This window comes from Numenius arquata, chromosome 10 (assembly GCF_964106895.1).
Source record: "Numenius arquata chromosome 10, bNumArq3.hap1.1, whole genome shotgun sequence".
NCBI lineage: Eukaryota > Metazoa > Chordata > Aves > Charadriiformes > Scolopacidae > Numenius > Numenius arquata.
The window spans coordinates 47,828,997-47,846,428 of NC_133585.1; positions in this window are offsets into that span (position 1 = coordinate 47,828,997).

A 17,432-nucleotide genomic window follows, 5' to 3' on the forward strand; every position below is an offset into this window, starting at 1 on the left:
TAGAAAGAAATTCTGCTGTGTGGGTAGGGCCATTAAGCTAATTTTATTCAATAGCTAGGAAGAAATTGAATTATTTGTGCTTGCTTTGATGGGCACATAGCTTTTAAAACTAACACAATCTAGAAGTCTAAGATCAGAGCACTTGAATATATATACATTGTTTTTTTGTAAGATCCAATGCATGAATGCATTGATTTAAAATTTTAACTTCAGAAGATAAATTTTAACCACATATTAAGGTTGAAGAGGTTGAAAGATGCTTTGAATTAATTTTACTCTCTGGATATGATAACTTAAGTCAGCTCTAAAAGTGCAGAAAGAATAACAGTAGAGAGTTACATTCAATTTCCATTATAGCTGCATTGGCCATAGGTGTTACACGAGGGGGTTTTGTGTTCCAATAAAGTAAGGTGTTTTGTTAAGCCCTTTTTCTAATATAATGAAATTCCTCTTCAGATCATTAGGGAATGTATTTATATCAAATAAAGCCCACATAAGAGACAGAAAGCAGAAGTATAATGAATGAAGAATAAGCTGCAGCCATTTTTGGGGCTTACTATTTCATTAAGTTTATTAAATTAGATGAAATTACTATTAGAAGGTAAATTCCTTGCAAAGAGGGACAATAATATTGTGTCTCAAACACAGATAACCATAATGCTGTTGCTTTACAAATAACTACACATACAAGCCTGTATTAAAAGCAGATCTTAAAAAAACCAAACCCTAAAGTTGTCTGTAGAATTCTAGATGGCATTTTCTGTACATTTGTAAATGCAGTTTTTCGTTATTTTTCCCCCTCTCTGATCTTCTCATTATTTAATGCACAGGGTACAAATCCTGATACTTAGTAGAAAATAAAGTATTCCAGCATTGAACTGTTAACTGAAACTGAAAAAAAAAGTGAAAAATTAACTGAAAGTAAAAGAATTCCAACCAAAAGGTTGGAAGGTCGGTGGCTAACAGGATTAATAAAGTTATTCACACATTTTCCTACTATAGCTGACCTCCTTCAATCTGAGTCCATTAGTACACAAAAGTTATAACTATCTTGCTACTCTTCACAACCCATATGGAATGAAGTGATTCAAAACCCACATGTATGTGCTTTATTGCACTGAGACTATTCAATTAGGAAAAATACTCAGTCCAAGATTAACAGTCTTTTTAATCACTCAGTAGCCCTTTGAACATCACCCATGTGCTCTGTTTCTCTAATAATTAATCACTAAGTTATATTAGGAAACATTAACCTAGAGGTTATTGAATGAACCTTTAGGTTCTCTCAATGTCTGTTGCTATTGAGAGTGAAAATCATTTGTGTTTGTCTGCAGCCTGATTAGCTTGATAAAGGACAATAATTAACAACATTAAGCAGTGCCATATTGGAATACTGGAATTGGAGATGAGGGTTGTCAAGTTATTTAGAAATGATGGTTCAATTTAAATACAAAATAAATAATGAGAAGTAAATTGCTTAGCTGGAATCATCTCGCACCAGCAACACTTTTTGGTCAATTTTTCTTTGATTTTTTTTTTTTCTGCCTGTCTACTTCAATGTATACTTGAATGCACCAGAACATTTTTCCCCAATCAGTAATTGCAGGGGTGGAACTCTTCTCTCCACACCAAGCAGTTGTCACTGGGGCACTGTCCTCCTGCAACTCCAAAATCAGATCTTCGGGCACACAGTTATCTTGAGACAGCCTGAGCTGAATTAAGGATTCTGTGCCCTTTGGAAAGTATATCATGATCTGCATGAGAAGGAAGGAGACTAAACAGTCCCTGCACATTTTTAGAGAAATAGTTTACCTACAAAGGGGGCTGAGGACTGTCCACATGTAGATGTCTGTTTGAATTAGTTGTCTACACTTCTCATATCCCGTGCAAGTAGAAAGGATTCAATTCAACCATTCACCTTAGCTGCCCACATAAAACAATTAATCCAGACAATATCTCAGGTACAGAAGCCCCCTTTCCAAAGTATATTGCTGCCTGCAGAAATATGCTGGTCTGTGAAAGTGAGGCTGAGTCTAAAAGCTTCCAGTGTCTTGAGAAAACTTTCCAAAACTGAGAATAACCAAGGAATCCAGTTAGAGTGCCAAAGGCTTCCTATTCGTTCAACATTACTTATTCAGAAGCCTTAGTTTGTTCTGTTCAGAGACACAGATGGACAGATTTTTCAGTCCATCCTGAAAATTTGGAAAAGCATAATCATTAAGTTGGGCCAGAAATACTCCAAAAAAAGCTGAAATACTTGGTTTCATTTTACCCCTTAAAAAATGCTCATATGAAAACCAAACAGACTTTCCAAACAAAGGAAATTTTCAAGACATCTGAAAGCCAAAATATTTTGTTTCTGAAGTTCTGGAGGAGGCTATTTGAAACCAAGCAACTTATTGAAACAGACATGAATTTGCTAAATATTTTGAGTTAATAAATACTCTTTTTGCAAAAAAAGTCAACATTGTACAAATGTATTTCTGCTTTTTAGTTTCATTGAACATAAGGATTTATAGGAAGTTCTCTTCTGCAATTTTGAGGTAGTAAGGATAAACATAGTGCTTTCCTTCAAACAATTTAAGTCAATGTAGACATAACATCTTTATTCATTTGGCTACTCAGTCTGAATTATTTTTGATTACTCTGTGTATGAGCAAAAATTATCATAAAGGCCAGTTTCAGAAACTGACAAGCTAAAAATAGCATAACATTTAGCCCAATGTTTTCTAATTATTAGAAAACTGAACCATTCCTGAAGACTGTTTCATTATTCTTCCTCACTCAGCATAGCAAGGAAGAATAGAACATATTTTTATTCTATTTTATTAAATACATTTCAAAATTATATGCTTAAAAATTATATGCTTAAAAATTATTAGTAAAATTTCACATTATTTCCCAAGAGCCACATAATTGTGTGGGTATGCTAGTATGACATCATAATATATGTCATTTCTCTATTGATTTCTGTAAGAGAAATCAATTACTTAGTATGTCAGATGATGGGTGGTCACATTATATTGTTATTGTGAAAACAGAAATAATAGTTGTAACACAAGTAGATATACTAGTCTTAGTAATAAGACCAACATCACTGCATTTCTATAGAATATCCTAAAAGACAGACAGAGCATCTTTGAAGAAATATTGTATCAAAAATAATTCCTGCTTTCAATTAACTCCTATTTCATTTCAATATGACAAAATAGCCAAGTATAGAAGCGGTCTTGTTAGGGTCAAAACAAAAGACATTTCTGCAGCCCAGAGTATATTTCTTTCAAGGTTTTTTTTCTAAATAATGGGCTATAGCTAAGACATGATTGTTAACAGAAAGCAACAGATTATTCCTGTTAAAGGGGGAAGAAATAAGGAGGTTACAAGGCAAGGGGCAGAGAGATTTGCAGGGTTCTCCAAGGCAGGAATTCCTACTCTTCCACATTAGAGACATGCAAGCTGTCGGGAGAGCTGCAGAGAGTTCAGCAAGAACAACGGAGCCAAAACCTGGTCTCCTTTGCTGAACATTCCCTATATAAACATGAGATATTGTTTCTCTTTCCTTGCCCTGTCACTGTGGTTGTGGAACATTTTTGCTCCATAACCTCCAAGACTTTATTACATATTGGCAATACCTTTACCTATTCTTTTAGATCTCTTTCTGTTACAACTGAAATAACTCAAATCCTTTGGGTGCATTACTGTACAAACCCAATGAATTTCACCATATAATTTTTTAGAAGTTTTCTACCATACATTGAAACCTTAATTAATCTTTGATGGAATCAATTTCTTTATAAAAATGCTTGGACTGTTACCTGGATCCTTCCAAAGCTTTCAACACTGTTCTTAACATTTTCTTGAGATTATGTCACAGCAGAGAAGCAGATGGTAACGCTCAACCCAGGTTTTAGGAAACAGAACTGGGACTCTTTAGGAGTATGAAACTGTGAGTGAGAATAAACATGAGCTCTGCATCAATGAGGTGCCTTTGTTTCTCTGGAGAGGGTGGAGAGAGCCTGGAGAGGCTGTGGCACTGCTCTGCAAACACCCAGAGGCTCACCACAGAGAGCAGTCTGAGGGATGGAAGGATGTTCAACTCCTTCATTTACTCCACTCAGTCAGTATGTGTTCGCTTCAGCACACAAGCCAGGGAGAAGAGGAAGTTAATTGTAACTACTCAGACCAAACCTGGCAGACTCCTCATTTCTTCACTGAAACAACCCTCAAGATACAAAAGCCAAAAAGGGTTAAGGACCCCATTTAGGAACACATAAATGATTTTTCCCAGGTCTTACAGTTCCAAACACAAGTTCGGCACAATTATATCAACTGCTTACAGCCTGGTCTGACCACAAACTTGCACAATTTAAAAGATTACCTTTAATTGCTGAGGCCGGAATTAATTATGCACCAGCTGCTGTCTGTGCAATATTTTCAAATAAGTGATAAAGCACTAAGCACTCCTTGTGCTACTGAATGAAATACAAGAGGGTAGTAACTGCAAATTTACTCAGGACATTAACAAAGTTGCATTCTAAAAAGAAGTTATTGTGGTGCACATTAAACAAAAGTTAAATACACAATAAGTATTCGTGTTCTGAACTGCACTGTAATGCAATACAAAGTGAGCTCCAAAGTCTATATATGTTCACATTTTTCATAATATCTGTAGGCAATTAAAATAAAACATTGTGGTTCAGGTTTTGGTCTAATTACTGATTATTATATATAATCATATATATAATCATATAATTTATGATTACTGCTGTAATCTAGATTAATTTAAGCAGAGTCAGACTGCTGAAAAAAAAAATAGATGTTGAGGAAGAATCAGATCCTGCCTGTGTGACTTTTTAAACACCCTTTTAAAATAAGTTTTCATAAAGCTTCTTAAAAAAGTCATGAGCTCTCTCTTTTGGCAATATATGAAAATTAAATTAATAAAATTCTAGTTGTATTATTTCAGCTCAATTGTTTAGTTCTTTCACTGTTTTATAAGCTTTATTTCAAGACCTGAAGTAAGAACAGAATAGGAAGAAAAAGTGCTTCTAAAATTTTGATCTATACTTATTTGCAAAAAATACTCTTTCTAGATGGCAGTTCACTTGTGGTTCTGTAATTTGAGATCAAACCAAAAATTTAGCAGAAGTAATTCTTATTTCATATTCAAATACACGAACAATGACACTGTCCTACAATTTATTTCAAAGCATGCTATGAGAAGGCTATTGTACTTTAAAATCTTGAAAGGCAGTCATAACTATGTATCATATTTTCTGAGAAGTACATAGCTTTCAAGATATAACTTGAGGTTACTTTCATTTTAAAAGTGAGCCTTCTGCTTTAAGAATCATATACTTTTTTGCTACCAAAAAGTATGGAATCATGAAGAAGTAATATTTATTTTATGTTACATAGAATTGTACAGCTACCATTAAATTACTTAAACTTACCACTTACCACTTAAACGTTAGCATACAGGTTTCTGCTTTTTAGAAGGTATGGCCTGATTTATATGTAATTCCTGCTGTCTTTTCAATAATACTCCATAGTTTCTATGGTTTCTACTAGCTGTACATGTTATTTCTCTTGCCAGTAGGCACAGTTATTTTATGCCAAGCATAGCCGACTTCATGTGGTTTTCTTTGTTTTATTGCTTTTGTCTTATAACATGATCATTGCCATCTATCCTAGTTTAAATGCACAGATCCATTTTTGGACTGCACAAGGAAACAATATGCAAGTTTCCAAATGCCAGTGTGTGTAAATAATCACTACAGAAATTTAAGGGATTACTTTTGCTAGAGGAATGCATGCCCCCTTCATTTTTTATTCTCTTTCATCCTAGTAGCTTTTGCTTTGAAAATCCATGTTTCCAGGCAATAACAAGGGCATAAAGTTATTTTCTGCAAATTGTGCAGTTCTAGCAATCTTTGTTTCTTTTAAGTATCTCTGCTGAAGTGGCTGCATAAGCATTTTCCGATTACACATGAAGGTGTTAAGTAGTTCTAATACATTCAAAGGCCACGATGTTGTGCTAGGTCTTCTCCATCAGCTTCTAACTTGCCATACACCCTTATTAACACTGTTAGAAGAGTAGCAAGAAGCTCCTTAATAGTAAACAGGTAGGTACAAAACAGAGGAGAAAAAAATACCAAAAAAAAAGGAAGGGGAAGAATTAGCTTTTAATTAAGAATTATAGCTGTTTATAGCAACCCACAGTTCTGCTCTGTGTTGAGTACAACTATTGGCCTAAAAGGCTACATTTCCCTTCCTCTTTTCCTTCCTCCAAGGAGGCTTCTTGCAATCCTCCTGAGCCTCAATGCCCAAAAAAAGATAGGACCTCTGTGTAAAAGGAATTTTACTCTTTTTGAAAATCCCCCTTCCTTTTGTAGCCTCTATTTCTCCTGTTCTCAAAAAGACAACTTTGCAATTTGGTAATACCTGCAGGGTGAATTGGTTAACGCTTTTGGGATGAGTTTCCTCTTCAGTCTGATCAAAGAGGGAAGCAAGCTGGGCCTGGGTCAGGTTGGCCTGTGACCAAAGCAGTTCCTTCAGAGGCAGTTGCTGGAGCTGCTTGGAAGCAACTTGTAAAAGAAGAGGCAGCAGCTTCAGCTGTGCCCCAGGAAGCACCTCACAACTTCACATGCAGAATGAGATTTTGCTTTTTATCCATTTGGTGCAGTACGCATGGGTGGGAAGTCTGGTATCTTCTCTGCACAGCTAAGGAATTTGAATTACATCCTTACAAGTAGGTGTGCCATGCTCCAGAAGGGCAGATGCAGTCAGATTGCACACTAAAACATGGTTATGATCCCAGTACAATCAATGTAACAGATGAGTGCAGACTATCCTCCTCTCCCACTGTACTTATTTAGCAAATGGGAAACTTTTGTGAGAAAATTAGATAAAACATTTGTTAGATTACACAACCTTAAGCAAGCTGTGTGAATCGTCTTTTTATAAACTGCTGCTCTTAATCTACAACAGTTTCTTCCTCTTTTTCTGCAGAGGAAAAATGAATAGATTGAGTACAGGATTATAGAAAATAATCACTTTCCATTTTTTATCTGTAGATGTTTCTGAGCTAAGTGGTGCAGTTGACACGCCTGAGGGACATGATGCCATCCAGGAGGACCTGGACAAGCAGAAGAAGTAGGCCTCTGTGAACCTCATGAGGTTCAACAAGGCCAAGTGCGGGGTCCTGCACCCAGGTCAGGGCAACCCCCTGGATCAGCAGACTGCGGGATGAAGGGATGGAAAGCAGCCCTGCTGAGAAGGACTTGGGGGTTGAAAAACCAAATATGACCCAGCTGTGTGCACTTGCAGCCCAGAAGACAAACCGTATCCTGGGCTTCATCAAAAGCAGCATGGCCAGCAGGGCGAGGGAGGGGATGCTGCCTCTCTACTCCCCTCTGGTGAGACCCCACCTGGAGTACTGTGTCCAGCTCTGGGACCCCCAACAGAAGAAGAACATGGACCTGTGGGAGGAGGTCCAGAGGAAGGCCACAAAAACGATCAGAGGGATGGAGCACCTCTTTTGCGAGGGCAGGCTGAGAGAGTTGGGGTTGTTCAGCCTGGAGAAGAAAAGGCTCCAGGGAGACCTTAGAGCAACTTTTCAGTACTTAAAGGGGGCCTACAGGAAAGATGGGGACAAACTTTTTGGCAGGGCCTGTAGTGACAGGACAAGGGGTAATGGTTTTAGTCTAAATTTGCCCTCATTTAGTTTAAGTAGAAGGAAGAAATTTTTTACTATAGGGTGGTGAAACGTTGGTCCACATTGCCCAGAGAATTGGTAGATGGCCCATCCCTGGAAACATTCCAGGTCAGGTTGGACAGGGCTCTGAGCAACCTGATCTAGTTGAAGACGTCCCTGCTTATTGCAGGGGAGAGTGGACTTTAAAGGTCCCTCCCAACACAAACTATTCTATGATTTTAATAACTTAACTCAAAGAGATTCCCTAAATGACCACATTGTTTATAACGATATATATTTAAATTAATTGTATGAAAGAGCAAGACAATTAATATACTTCAAATTGACCTGCTGGGAGCTTTATTTGTTATAGTACCTGCTACAAAAGCAGAATGAAATGACATAACAGAGCTTTAGCATGTAAAATGTCTTTTGGAGCTAGCTTGCAAATTGCTAGCTGTCATGTATGACAAATACATACCTTTGGTGTTACATTTCCCATGCCTTTGATAAAAATTCTCTCAGAAAGACATGATCATTATTACAGTAAAAGCACAAAATCCAGTGTGATATTACTTCTCCTAGTAACAGATCATCATTACCTTTTGTGTTACTAAACTTCCTTCCCCCACCTTTCCCACAAAATCATGTGTACCACCATTTCTAGATTCCTCAGAATCATAAATCAATGCATTTCAGCAGAAAGTTCATGAAATAATTTTAATTGTGAAATACATGATATATTTCTGAGTATTAGGTAACTCGTACGTACATGTTCTACTTCTCTCAATAAACAAGTCCAAGGCACCTCTTCCCCTTTCTGGCTTGCTTCCCTACTTGAGGATAAAGGAACAGTACCAGGTTAAGTTAAATGAGAGACCTGAATCCCTACATAATAAAGATATTTAAAGTAAGTAGCCAAAATGCTAGGAAACTAGAAATTTCTGAAAAACACACTTATTTTTTTTCTTATCTTAGTACAATGAAAAGCATAGATCTGCTTAAAGCCTTAACACACAAGACAGTCTCCAGCCATTTTTTGCTTCTGTGATCTGTGGAGTAGTCATTATAGTACATGGCATTTTAAGCCCACGAGATCCAATTCCATAAAATAACTTCCAAGTCCTAAAAATCAGCTCACATGAGCACATGTTCAACAAGCAGTTCAGAGCATTTGCTAAAAGTATTTTTACATTACTGTAACTGTCCTTCCTCTTAACCCAGATTACAAAAAACCTGAACTTCCTATTGTACCTATTTCCTCGCAATCAAAGCTTTTCCAGTTTTATCTTGTCCAAGTAAAGTCTAGTTAAGATGTGAGTTTATTTTTTTTATGAAGCTAATTCTGGAAGTATCACATGTGCTATCTTGAGTACTCTCAACTACAGAAGAGTGGCCTTTGCTATTTACATTCAGTGTTGGTTTTGCCAAACTGGGATGCAGTTGCCATCGGGATAGAAGAGCTAATAAGCAAGCACGACTCTTACCACGGAATCTGTGGTCACGATAAAGCTGGTCCCTAACACAGGAGACAGTAAGCACACATTTTCACATCTCCTTTCCTTTTTGATGAGTGTACCTCTGAGAAGGATAACAGTGATAGCACTATCATTTCTTCAAACATGGAAGGACTATGCAGATGTGATTTGGCACGCGCATTTTTGCCCCCAACATGTGAAGCTGACCAGCCTTAATAAAATGGTTAGAGAGAATGCTGTCACTTCTGAAGGAATTGTCTACTTTGCCAACCTTTCCTTCCTTTGGCAAATTTGGTATTTTCTTTGAGTCTACTTTTTGCACATCATCTGGGTATTCCAGTACTGCCCCTCCTCAGACTTCTGTGCAGGTGGGCTATGACAAGTAGCCGCATCACCAACAATTATTTTACTTCTCTTTGACCAGAAGTCATAGCAACAGTCACTCAGAGAGCAATAAGCAGACTGGTATGTGATCTAAAACTATAGGGCATTTCCCCTTAAGAAGTTAGGATTACACCCCTAATATAAAAAACTCCCATAAAACAGGAAAGCAAAATTCAGACCTTACACTACTGGAAACTTGCCTCTGGCTTCAGTCACATCAGCATTTGTCCCATAAAAACATAATTTCTTCTTTAACCTCCATAAGGTGTCTATTGTGCAAGTTTAATCACAGAAAAAAAAAAAAGACCCAATGTGTTGTTGAAGCCATATAGAAGTGTTAATCAAATATTTCTCTTTTGGCATATACAATGCTGGCTTCTCAAAAAAATAATCTTTCACTCTCACATACACACATTGGAGGGGAGCTTTTCCAGTTCATACAGTCTATTTATAGATGGAAATTGTATTTTCATTTTTTGAGGCTTACAGAGAAAGGAATATTACTCCAACAAAATGCAAGTTTCTTTTTGAAATAACAACAATGGAATAAGCAGAAGCTAAAAATCCAGAGATGTTGCAATACTGTTGGGCTGGTCACTGCAAAAGCAGAGAATATGTTTCTTTGATTACTTATAACTAATTATTGCATTAAACCATCACAGTACCCTCTTAATCTGTTTATTTTCCTTATTCAGGTAAGAGTTGCCAGCTTTAGTGGTGGACTGCATCTTGAGTTTAATCTGAGCACTACTTATTTGTCAAAGACTCTTCCCAGTTGACAGTGCTGTGAAAAATGCAATTATACAAAGCTGATAGATTTTTTTTTCTTAAGAAGCAGAAACTGTCACATTTGTTCTCCCTGCATGTAGAAACCTGCACGCAATTATGTCAAAATGTGAAGATATTACAAACAGGCATTGGCAGAAATATTTTCAGGTCTTTAGTGTGTCCAGATTATGCCTAGATCACCAATATAGCTCAGAAAGCATGAAAAATGAATGTATTCAAGTAGAGGAGATTAACATCTCTATTCAAAAAGAACTGTAATGAAGTTTTCCTCTTTACCTGATTGATGTTACCTTTAAGTGACAAGGAGGTCATTCATCTTCAGCAGTAACTGTGGGAAAAAGTCAGTATTATCTTTATAGTTTCGTCTCTCCCTCAGCAAAAAGTGATGCAAACACATACACTGAGATGACTGAAAAAAAAAAGGTGGGGGGAACACCCACATAAAAACTACTGAAGTTGATAAAGGGAAATTTTACAGAGACTTAAGCTCTTTTTTTTGCCATTTCTACCAGCTACAACACAAAGGAGAGAGCATGACCTTCACAAAACAAGTGACCTCATAACTGCTAAAGCTCTTTAAAAAGATACAACCTCTCTCCCATAATGAAAGTGTCCAACAGAAAGATGAACAACACTCTTTTCTACTCCCAGGACAGAGCAGGGTTTCTTTCCAGCCATCAAAGTAAACTGAACTTCCAGTCTATGGGGTTGGAAACTTGGACCTGAAAATAGGAACCAACAGTCTCATACTGCCCCAGGAAGAACCCAAAAAGATGATTTCTTCTGCTACTCTTGGGATCTCTCCTAATTGATCTTAAAAACTATCTTCAATGCAATTAAAAGCTAAGGAAAAATCTCTTATAATTTAATAGAAAAGAAAACGTTGTAATGAGGTCTATTATAAATTTATCTATACTTACATATATGCAGAGAGAATATATTTGAATGTAAACTAAAAATTTGACAGTTAAGATGGAAAATACAACACAGACGTATTTTGTCTGCAATTAAATCCACACTGAACTGCTGAAAGACAACAAACAAGATAAGCTTTCATGATTCTGGATTTTTTTTAAACATCTTAATCTTAGGTTAGGTTTGCAGCCTGGGGTGTGGGAATCAAGGTTTGATTGTTTTGTCTCCAGAGCTAAATAAAGTTCTGATTAATTTTGTGTTTGGCTTTTATTTTCATCGAAACAACCAAAAAATAAGACAGAGTTGAAAAGCAGAACTGCAGAAATTTTAACCTAAAAACTTGAGACCTGAAACTGAAGAATTTTGCAGAGCTGTTATTGTAACATGCTAGCTTATATCTATTACTGTTATCAGTTATAGAGAAAAGCAGATACACTTAGCATGTGGTTAATAGAAAATCTTTAGTTACTGTCATTAAGTGGTCCCTAGGGAACAGAGAATTCTACATTTTCCCCTTTTGTGTCTAAAAAGTTTCAACGGTTGCAGAATTATTGCACTGTAACAGGTGGGGATTATCTAGAACCCTCTTAAGTGGTTGTTTCTCTTAAACTGTTAGAGGGTTTAGTGTCTAATGTGGAGATATGCTGGCCAGATACACACACAGAAGTGTTCCTACCATGCCAGAGGCCACATGTGGAAGACAGCACCAAAACCCTATTGACTTCAACAGCAGCAGAAAAACCCTTTTATCTCTAACATTGTAGCCCAAACAAAATACAATGGCGATTGCTTTTCCCACCTCCTTCTCCATCAGTACCACTCCCAGCCACTGGCTGAAGCGTGGGGCATTCAGCCTTTACCATCAATAACCAGCAGCCTTAATACTTGGCAGCTACTGTTATCCTTTAGTGGCCAAAGTGGTGCCTCAGCCACTCAGTGGCACATTTGCATCGCTAATGACTAACTCCCCCTAATGTCATGACAGTACTATTTACTGACCTACTAGATTAAAGTATTGTCATATTGGTGAGTGCCTACGGCAATGAATGAACTCAAATGCTGAAATAAGTTACTGGGTGAATATGAAGCCTAAAGAGCTTTGGATTTTTTTTTTTTAATTACTACTATAATTTTAAAGACCCCAATCATTTGGAGATGCATGAGAACCCAAATGAAATTCCAGCAAACTTTAATTAAGCAGTGGAATCTGGAGGTATTCCAACACCCCAACCAAGCAAAATTCTCTCACGTTTGTTGTACACTGACATAGACAACACACCAAACCCTTGAAAAAGGGTAAGGCTGCAAGGCCAGCTGCTCAAGACGTGAAGTATGCCATAAAGCAACACCATCAGGGCAAAGCTTGTCCCATTTGCAATTTAGAAAATAAAATCTTATTCCATCTATAACATTTTTGAGATGTCTGCAGAGCTTGGCACCAGAGCTGAAGCATTAAAATCTATTTCAGAGCTGTTGCATGAGTATAAGGAGGATTCTTTATCAATGGCAAGATATCACCATGGGCTAGCACAGGAGGTAGAACAGGCAACACTCACCCATAGACTTCAAAGATAGCCTGAAAACAGCAAGAAAGCATTAGCTTTCATACCATATATTGATGGTGCCCTCCAGAGCAGTCAGAATCAGTCTTCCCATTTTATTCTCATTTTTCCCAGGCAGTGCTCAAGACTTCCTCAAGACAGCTTTCTCACTGTGCTCCAGACCCTTTAAACATGGCTGCCACCTTTTCTCCCTCTCACCTCTCTCTCCAGTTCTAGCACGTTCTTCTTTCTGGCTGTCATCCAAAATTGTCCCACAAGGCTTTTCTTTTCCCCTGCCTGCCCCAACTCCCTGAGGCTATGTCTACACGAGGACGTAGAAAAATACGTAGGGTGAATCAGACCTGAAGTCCACGCTATGCACGTTTTATAGATATATGTTTATATAGATATACATTAGATACACAAAGCAGTCGTTTACCATGATGTGCTTTTGACTAGAAAGCACACTACTAGCAGCTTACACTGAAATAAATTATGTCCCAATGCATCTTTTAGACATGCATTTTACTATTTGTCCTCTAGTTTATTTACTTCATTAGAAGAACAGTAAGATTACTACTCCCAAATTTGAGAACTGCCTGGGAAAACCACCAGCTTTGATTTTATTTTGGTTTTATGTGGGTAACAGGTCTAAGGTGACAAGGTTTTTTTGGTTTTGGTTTTGTGTTTTTTTTTTTTTTGTTTTTTTTTTTTTAAAGTAGAAGTTTTTAAAAAGTGTCATACAGGGAAGATGCCATTTTATTTTCTAGTAGAATATTTACATATTTACATGCATGAAAAAATAGGTCAGTATTAGTTTATGATTCCAGCTCAATTTCATTCTTAAATATGTCTGTTATTGGTAATATGTCTCCTTTTGTGTCCCTGACAAATCTTTCCCATTCCAGCCTTATCAGAAAAAAAAAAAAAAAAAATCCTTTTTTTCCCACTTCAGTTCAGTTTAATCACTTTTTCCTCACTGTCTACTCCCATCTTCTTGCTCACTCTCTGGTAGCCTTCATATTTGCACAGCAACCCTGCTCTCTCATTTGCTATGCAAGCCCCCCAACAAAAGATAATGACGGAAAATAGATGCATTACAGATTAAGGAGGTTACTGCTGTTCTCTCCGACTGTTCCATTTAAAAAAATTTATGCTAAAGGTGGTCGAAATCTCCCCTCCCTACATCACGAGGGAGGTTCACATGTAAAGTTTTGAGAAAGTCTAGGTTAGACTTCTCACTTATCTCAATATGTGTGTATAATTTTAAGCCTGATATGCTTAAATAGCTGTAAGGCTCTACTTTTTTGATATTCTAAATAGCAGTATTGATTTTCAAGAGGCTTTAATTTCTAAGCCTAATAAAAGTGAAAAGATTGATGCTGTATTTTGTTTACTAAATATACATTTTTCTCTTGAAAAATCAACACATCTGCAGATGGATACAGACGGAAATACATATCTGTGTGATTTGTCCATCACATCTTAAGACACTCACTGGTTATATACTTGTGTTACACTACTCCAAAATTGTCATGTTTTCAAGTAGAAAATCTGAGAATAGTACTCATTTTCTCCAACACATGACTTTTTTTCCTAATTTTTTTATGCCTTTGTAGTTAAATAAATCACGTGCTACACTGCGATATTGATTCCCAGGAAGCTGGGAGTTTAGAAGAGATGTTTATGCCAACTTGCAACACCTGTAAGGCAGATGAGGCCCTTCCATTATGTGTTGCATAAATATAATTTTCAGTTAGCAATTCTACTAATTTTCAAGGAAAATCATTATGCCATGATTTATTTATAAACCATGATAAACATGGTTTATTTGCACATTTTGTAAAAGCTACCACATTTATTTATGTATTTTCCAGAGGATACAAAAAATCCACATCTTATTTTGACACTTTGGCAATTTGTCAACATCACTTCAACAATATTTTTGAGAACCAAATGAAGTGAGTTCAAATAGGGAAGAATTTAAATGCAGTCATCTAAGCATTGCTCAGCCTATTCTCCTACTATTCTCCTACTACAGAAGGTGAGAAGAAGGTTTGATGAGAGTTTACCAGGGCTCAAAACCCCCACCTTTAACTAAATTTCAACAGTGATAAGAGACTTATCACTCCAACTTCCACAAATCTTTGACAGAGTTTTAGGTTTATAGGTAGTGGCGCTCTCATCTGCTCTTGCAGTTCACTAGAGGCATATAAATAATTATTCACTTCTAAATCTATTTAGTTTTTAAATCTTTCTACATGAAAATTAAAAAAATTAAATTAACATTTAATTAATAGATTAAGAAAACTGAGATATTAAGATCTTGCCAAGGGATATCACTGATGACCTGGAGTTCAAGTAACCTAAAGGAAGTGGGTGGGAAAAGAAAAAATAAAGATTCCTGCTCTTTCACAGATGATAATCCTATATAGATTATATATATATAATATATATATTAAGTATGATGAATGTTGGTTATGAAATGAGTGAGGTTTCAATGCTACTCTCAGCAATTAAACTGAAAACAGTTAAATAATAGTTCTAAAGTTACTGAAGCCTAAGTCAAGTAAGTAATTAGGTAAGACATAAAAATGCTACTTCAAATTTATGGTAGACACAGCTCACATCTATACTAATATTCTTTTGGGATCCTTTTTTCCAGTTCTGCTTCTTGGACAAGGATAAGCATAAGAACAATTAATTGTTTTTTGCTTCTTTGTTCTGCAGTGATAAGCCAGACTGACAACTATTTATTGCATCACTTGTTCAGAACATGGTATCTGCAAGATTTTGGGTCTTAACCCTGCTAAAGCTGCCCTTTACTTCCATCCCATCTGCTGTGGAAGCACATGTAGATTGGTTTCTGTTAATATTTCAGAAGACCATTTTCAGAAGGCAGCTGTCATTTTAATGGTGCTTTTTTATGGGTTAAGTTTTCTCCTGACTCATTTGAATCTCATGTTTTTGCTGTTTAGATGTTGGGTAAAGTATCTTTGATACCATCAGGTTATAAATGCTGAATACTTATGCCTATACATTTTATACAGAAAAGGAGGCATGGCCTACTAAAACCAAAATGCTTTACTGAAAGTCCATGGTTTTTCAGCTTTGATACCGATTTAATCAGCAACACGATTCCCCTTGTTTTTCAAAGGAGTAAAAATACAGAAGAACACAACAGGAAACATACAGCAAAGCTCAGGCCACAGCATAACATACTGCCATACATTTATTGATATGAACATTACGGTAAACACATCAAAAGCATTTATCTACTGACAAGTTTTACCCAACTGCTGCAGTAACTGCCTTCAGCAATGCTGACATGGTATCTTAGCAGATCTGGCACATTAAACCAGGACAGTCAAAGTAAATTGGGAAGATCTCCAAAGCCCAGGGTTTGACTTGAAGGAGATTTATTAAGCATATTTATTTGGCCTGAAGTTGATTTATTAAGATTCATTATTTCCTCTGGGGCAACACAAAACCAAATTTAAGTACTGACTGAGGTGCTATCTTCAAACTTATCCTTCATAAAGAACTCAGTGGTCTTTAGTGATTCCATCACTATTTCCTAAAGGTGAAGGGTGTTTATATGCAAGAGAATCAACTTGAAGACCGGCAAAAACACAAGCTACCACATCAACTCTAACAAAGTTATATAAAAAAAGACCATTCATAAGAAAAAGGAAATTACATTTCTTAAGCTTCAGAAGAGGCAGAGCACATTTTATCTGGAGTAAAAATGGAAAAAAAAAAGTCAGAACTATGAAACAGAGGGTAACGTGCTAGTTTGAGGTAGTAGTGTCACAGTCTAGGAGCACTGGGCATATCATTTTGTTTAGCCTTCAAAGCCAAAACTATTCTTGGAAGAGAAGCACTAGGATGAAAATGAATCGTTATTAAATATAATTCAGAATTGTTACACTGCTTCATGATTCTTTTTGATGACCATGTTTTCCACCTCTAATTAAAAGGCTTTTATTTTGTTAGAAACTTGTATTGTAACCTTACTCTTACCCAGTTTTAAAAGCGAGTCCAGATGAAACTGTTAAGGACAGTTTTTTGGGGTTTCTTTTTTTTTGTTTGTGGTTTTTCTTGGGGTTTTTTTTTTTTTTTAGTCTTTGTAAATCCCATTTAACTGCACATACACAAACCTAAGACAAATTTGAAAGACCAAAGTATTGGGGTAAACCTTCTTTTGAACCACAGATGTCAGGATCAAGTGACAGATTTCGAGGAAAAGCCCTTCCTATCGGGTAGGCACAGACTAGCAACTCTCTGGCAAGAAACAGATGGCAGAAACACAGCCGAATGCTCTGAACATTCCCCAAGATCATCACTCTAATCAAAAAGGGAAGCGCAGAATAGCCAAATGAAAGCACAGAAGTTACTCTATTAACGCTCAGATCTGCTACAAGGTATAAATTAAGAAAGATTGAAGTGGGAAGAACCATTCTCTTTTCACAAACTGCTTCCAAAATTATCTTGCTTCTCTCACAGGTTTGCCTAGTGCTTGGCAACTATCAAAAATGAAGTCTCACTTCTTAGCTCTATTCTCAGGACAGGTGGGCTAAATCACTCAGTCTTTGAAAACAATCCAATCGGAGAGAAAGATTAAGTAGG